Genomic DNA, 6,072 nt, shown 5'->3' with positions numbered 1-6,072 from the left:
TGAGTTCCAAGACAGCAAGGGCTACACAGAGAAACCCTGTCTCGGAAAGAAGAAGAAGGAGGAGGAGGAGGAGGAGGAGGAGGAGGAGGAGGAGGAGGAGGAGAAGAAGAAGTCCAAGTTCCCACACTTCTCCCAGCTACTCTCAGCCCCAGCAGGCTTGCTGGCCAGTTCTTATCTCATGGAGACTCTCTGACTCAGAACCCCAAAATCTCTCCACTCAGCTGGATAAGTTCCCACTGATGGGTCATTGCTACACCAGCCCCATGCTTCAAAACCCCCATGGCCTTTGTGGTGCACATCTGACAAACCCATGCCACTGAGCCTTTCTCTCTTGAACCCAGTCAAACTGCCACATGAAGGAAAAACTCGACACAGAAACAATGGTAACTCAGTAGCTGGGCGCAACAACTAGAATCCTAATCTTGTCAGCCATATTAAATCTAACTCCTCTAGTGGTGAATCCATAAGCCAAGAGACACTAGTAGCTACATCTTACCCTCTCACTAACCCCCATCCAAAAAAGCCCCTAACTCTATCCTCTTCCCCTCTTCCTCTGTCCAACCCGGAGGTCCCGCCTACTCACCTACTCGCCCAATGATTGATCCTTTTATTCATTCAAGGGAAGGTTCACAAGAAGTCATCTGAGTATGGGACTCATTCCTCGTGCCAGACAACCCCTCCTGGGAAAGTGGAATTAACATAAAAAATACAGGCATCACCAGGGCCATCCACAACATCCCACCTCCATGTCCCATGTATGTCTTCCCACCACAAGGGACTGTAACCAGAAATAAACTTCTCTCCAGTCAAGTTGCCTTTAGAAAGGAAGAAAGAAAGGCAGGCAGGCAGGCAGGCAGGCAGGCAGGAAGGAAGGAAGGAAGGAAGGAAGGAAGGAAGGAAGGAAGGAAGGAAGAAAAGAAGGAAGAAAGGAAGGAAGAAAAGAAGGAAGGAAGGAAAGAAGAAAGAAAGGAAGAAAGGAAGGAAGGAAGAAAAAAGGAGACATACTGTTGTATAGCCCATTCTGACCTCTGACCTCTGATCTCATATTCACTTCATGGCAGAGAATGGCTTAGGAGGAATCCTCATGCTTCTGTAACCATCTCACAGGTGCTGGGATCACAGGCATGCACTGCCCACCTATGGCTGATGCAGGCTGGGGGTAGAAGCAGAGCCCCCGCTGAGCTGTATCCCTAGCCCAAGTTGTTTCTTTTGTTTGTTGTTGGTTCGGGTTGGTTTGGTTTTCAAAACAAGGTCTCTGCGTGTTGCCCTGGATGTCCTGGAATTTGTTCTGTAGGCCAGGCTGGCCTCGAACTCACAGCCCTGCCTACCTCTGCCTCATGAGTATGAGGATTAAAGGTGTGGGCCACCACAGCACTTCACAAAGTTGCTTTTTATTTAGAATTTGGTCACAGTGAGAAGAAAAAGAGTTAATATATTGTCATAGTTTCCTTTTGCTACTATGACAAGCACAGTGACAAGAAATAACTTAGGGGATAAAAGGATTTTCTTAGCTTACACTTCCAGATCATAGTTCATTCACTGGAAGAAATTGAGGCAGGCACTATAGACGTATAGGGTCATGCTTAGCTAGTTTCCTTATTCAGCGCAGTGCCTGGAAAGGAGAGGGCTGCGCCTTCCTGTATCAATTAATATTCAAGATAATCACTCTCTGTCCTAGTCAGGATTCTATTGCTGTCATAAAGATCAACAAAGCAACTTGGGTTTCATTGGCTCATATATTTTGGGTCATAGTCCATTGAGGGAAGGAAGCCAAGGTAGAAACTAAAGTGGAGGCCATGGAGGAGCAGTGCTTACTGGCTTCTTCCTCATGAGTTTCCATGGTGGTTTGAATAGGAATGGCTCCATAGACTCATGTGTTTGAATGCTTGGCCCATTGGGAGTGGTTTCAGTAGGAAGTGTGGCCTTGTTGGACTAGGTGTGGCCTTGTTGTGGGAAGAATGTCATCATGGGGGCTGGCTTTAAGGTCTCAGATGCTCTAGCTGTGCTTGGTGTGTGTCTCTGTCTCTTTCTGCTGCCTTCAGATCCAGATAGAGCTCACAGCCACCTCATCAGCATCACCTCTGCTTGCATGCCACTATGCTTCCTGGAATGACAATAATAACTAAACCCCTTGCTGTGCCAGTTCAGGATTATGAACCCCAAAAGACCACCAAGGAGCTGATTCCCATGCAATCTCACTGGGGTCTTTTTTATTCAAGGTTGAACTTGGGCTCACCACCAATACTGACACAGCAGGACAGAAAGATGAAGCCCTGAGCCCAGTTTCAAGCAAGCATTGATAGAGGCAAGCAAATAGGCAAGGGGGTTTTCAGCTTGGCACACATCTGATTGTGGGGCTATTATTGCCCTTTAAAATGATTGGCTGGGAAAGCAATCTACAGATTCAATGCAACCCCCATCAAAATTCCAAATCAACTCTTCATAGAATTAGAAAGAGCAATTTCCAAGTTCATCTGGAATAACAAAAAACCCAGGATAGCGAAAACTCTTCTCAACAATAAAAGAACTTCTGAGGGAATCACCATCCCGGACCTTAAGCTGTACTACAGAGCAATTGTGATAAATGCTGCATAGTATTAGTACAGTAACAGGAAGGTAGATCAATGGAATAGAATTGAAGACCCAGAAATGAACCCACATACCTGTAGTCACTTGATCTTTGACAAAGGATCTATAACCACCCAGTGGAAAAAAGACAGCATTTCCAACAAATAGTGCTGGTTCAACTGGCGGTTAGCATGTAGAAGAATGCAAATCCATCCATGCTTATCTCCTTGTACAAAGCTCAAGTCCAAGTGGGTCAAGGACCTCCACATCAAACCAGATACACTGAACCCAAAAGAAAAAAAGTGGGGAAGAGCCTCAAGCACATGAGCAGAGGAGAAAATTTCCTGAACAGAACACCAATAGCTCATGCTCTAAGATCAACAATAGACAATGGGACCTCATAAAGTTGCAAAGCTTTGTTGTAAAACAAAGGACACTGTCAATAGGACAAAATGGCAACCAACAGATTGGGAAGACTCCAGAAGTTAGAGTCTAGAGAATCAAATAGGGTTTTAATAACCCTATTTAAGCCAGGCAGTGGTGGCACACGCCTTTAATCCCAGCACTTGCGAGGCAGAGGCAGGTGGATTTCTGAGTTTGAGGCCGCCTGGTCTACAGAGTGAGTTCCAGGACAGTCAGGGATACACAGAGAAACCCTGTCTCCAAAACAAAACAAAACAAACAAAACAAAAAAATAATAACCTTATTTAAAAATGGGGTACAGAGCTAAACAAAGAATTCTCAACTGAGGAATACCGAATGGCTGAGAAGCACCTAAAGAAATGTTCAGCACCCTTAGTCATCAGGGAAATGCAAATCAAAACAACCCTGAGATTCTGCCTTACACCAGTCAGAATGGTTAAGGTCTGAAACTCAGGTGACAGTACATGCTGGTAAGAATGTGGAGAAAGAGGAACACTCCTCCATTGCTGGTGGGATTGCAAGCTGGTACAATCACTCTGGAAATCAGTTTGGTGGTTCCTCAGAAAGTTGAACATAGTACTACCTGAGGGTCCAGCAATACTACTCCTGGGCATATACCCAGAAGATGCTCCAACATGTAATAAGGACACATGCTCCACTGTGTTCATAGCAGGCTTATTTATAATAGGCAGAAGCTGGAAACAACCCAGATGTCATCAACAGAGGAATGGATACAGAAAATGTGGTACATTTACACAATGGAGTACTGCTCAGCTATTAAAAACAATGAATTCATGAAGTTCTTAGGCAAATGGATAGAACTAGAAAATATCATCCTGAGTGAGGTAACCCAATCACAAAAGAACACACATGGCATGCACTCTCTGATAAGATATTAGCCCAGAAACTCAGAATACCCAAAGTACAATTCACAGACCACATGAAGCTCAAGAAGAAGGAAGACCACAGTGTGGATAATTTGGTCCTTCTTAGAAGGAGGATCAAAATATCCATGGTAGGAAATACAGAGACAAAAGTTGGGACAGAAACTGAAGGAAAGGCCATCCAGTGACTGTCCCACCTAGGTATCCATCCCATATACAGTTACCAAACCCAGACACTATTGTGAATGCCAACAAGTGCTTATTGACAGGAACCTGATATAGCTGTCTCCTGAGAGGCTCTGCCAGTGCCTGACAAATACAGAAGTGGATGCTCACAGCCATCCATTGGACTGAGTACAGAGTCCCCAATGGAGAAACTAGACAAAGGACCGAAGGAGCTGAAGGGGTTTGCAGTCCCACAGGAGGAACAACAATATGAACCAACCAGTACCCCCAGAGCTCCCAGGGTCTAAACCATCAACCAAAGAGTACACATGGAGGGACCCATGGCTCCAGCCACATATGTAGCAGAAGAATGCCTTGTAGGACATCAATGAGAAGAGAAGCCCTTCATCTTGTGAAGGCTTGATGCCCCAGTGTAGAGGAATTCCAGGACAGGGAAGTGGGAACAGATGAATTAGTGAGCAGGGAAGGGGGATGGGATTGGGGGTTTTCAGAGGGGATAAAATTTCCAATGTAAATAAAGAAAATATCTAATAAAAAATAAGAAAAAAAAGATTGGCTGGTGCTGGGAGCCAAACCATAAAGTTAACTTATGCTTTCTTCCTGATTGTTGGTTATTAGGGAGTAACTTGGAAACTAGTGATAGGTGCAGGCTTGTTGGTTAACTTGAGTTCAACCTTAGGTCAGGTTCTCTAAGATGGAGCCTGGACCCAAGATGGAGTTGGTCTTGTTTCTCAGTCTAAATCCATAGGACACCCCAAATTAGATGTTTTCCATTATAAGGTGTCTCTCCACAGCAACAAGAACCCTAAGACAGTTGTTCCACCTGTTGGATCTAAGCAGCAGGATCCATAAAGTCACACCCTGCCACAGGTCTCACGGGGCAGTTTATTCAGTGAAAAGGGAGGGGATACAGAGGCTGCTTATGGGGTGGGGAGGGAAAAAGCAGGAGAGAGAAGGAGTAACAGAGCCTTTTATCAGGAATGTGGTGCATGTGCCTGAGGAGGCCAGGCAACACCAGGCAACAGTGGAATGTGTCAACTCTTGGCAACTAGTGATGATGTGTCCTGCTATCACAGGGCTCCTCAGGCTGGCCCTGGAGGTGCCTGATTGCTAACACTATCTGCTCTCTTATAGAACTTCCTAAGGGTTGACACTGCCCATAGTTGGCTGGGTCCTCCCATATCCATCATAGGCCAGTCTGATGGAGGCATTGTGCTGTTTTGTGTCAGGTTGACATGAGCTAGACTTCATCTGAGAAGTGGAAACCTCAACTGAGAGAATGCCCACACCAGATTGGCCTACGGTGCATTTTCTTGGTTGGTCAGTGATGTGGGAGGGACTAGCTCACTATGGACTATGCCACTCCTGTGCTGGTGGTCCTGGGTTCTGTAAGAAGGCAGTCTGAGCAAGTCATGCCAGTAAGAAGCATCCCTCCATGGCATCTGCATCAGCTCTAGCCTCCAGGTTCCTGCCATGTTTGAGGTCCTGTCCTGACTTCCTTTGGTGATGAACAGCAATGTGGAAGTATAAGCTGAATAAACACGAGAGTGGAAACTTTTGATTTCTTTGGAAAGTCAGTTATGTCAAAGGATGTTTTTCTTTCTTTTTTAGAAATTTTTTTAAAAAGACTTATTTATTATATGTAAGTACACCATAGCTGTCTTCAGACACACCAGAAGAGGGCATCAGATCTCATAACAGATAGTTGTGAGCCACCATGTGGTTGCTGGGATTTGAACTCAGGACTTTTGGAGGAGCAGTCAGTGCTCTTAACCGTTGAGCCATCTTTCCAGCCGCAAAGGATGTTTTTCTAAAGCAGACACATGAAGAAGTGTCTCCCTGAAGCAAACAGAGGTGTGAAAAGATGTTTTGCTAAAGCAAGCATGTGAAAAGACACATGATGAAGGATTCTTCACTAATGATATACCTTACATTGTATTCACCTTACATTGTGTTGCAAGCTCCACTTATGGTGATGCCAGAGAGAGAAACTCACCAAAGAACTTCTCAT

This window comes from Mastomys coucha, unplaced genomic scaffold, assembly GCF_008632895.1.
Source record: "Mastomys coucha isolate ucsf_1 unplaced genomic scaffold, UCSF_Mcou_1 pScaffold21, whole genome shotgun sequence".
Classification (NCBI taxonomy): Eukaryota; Metazoa; Chordata; class Mammalia; order Rodentia; family Muridae; genus Mastomys; species Mastomys coucha.
The sequence above is the reverse complement of the archived record's forward strand: the minus strand, read 5'-3'. Positions refer to the sequence as shown.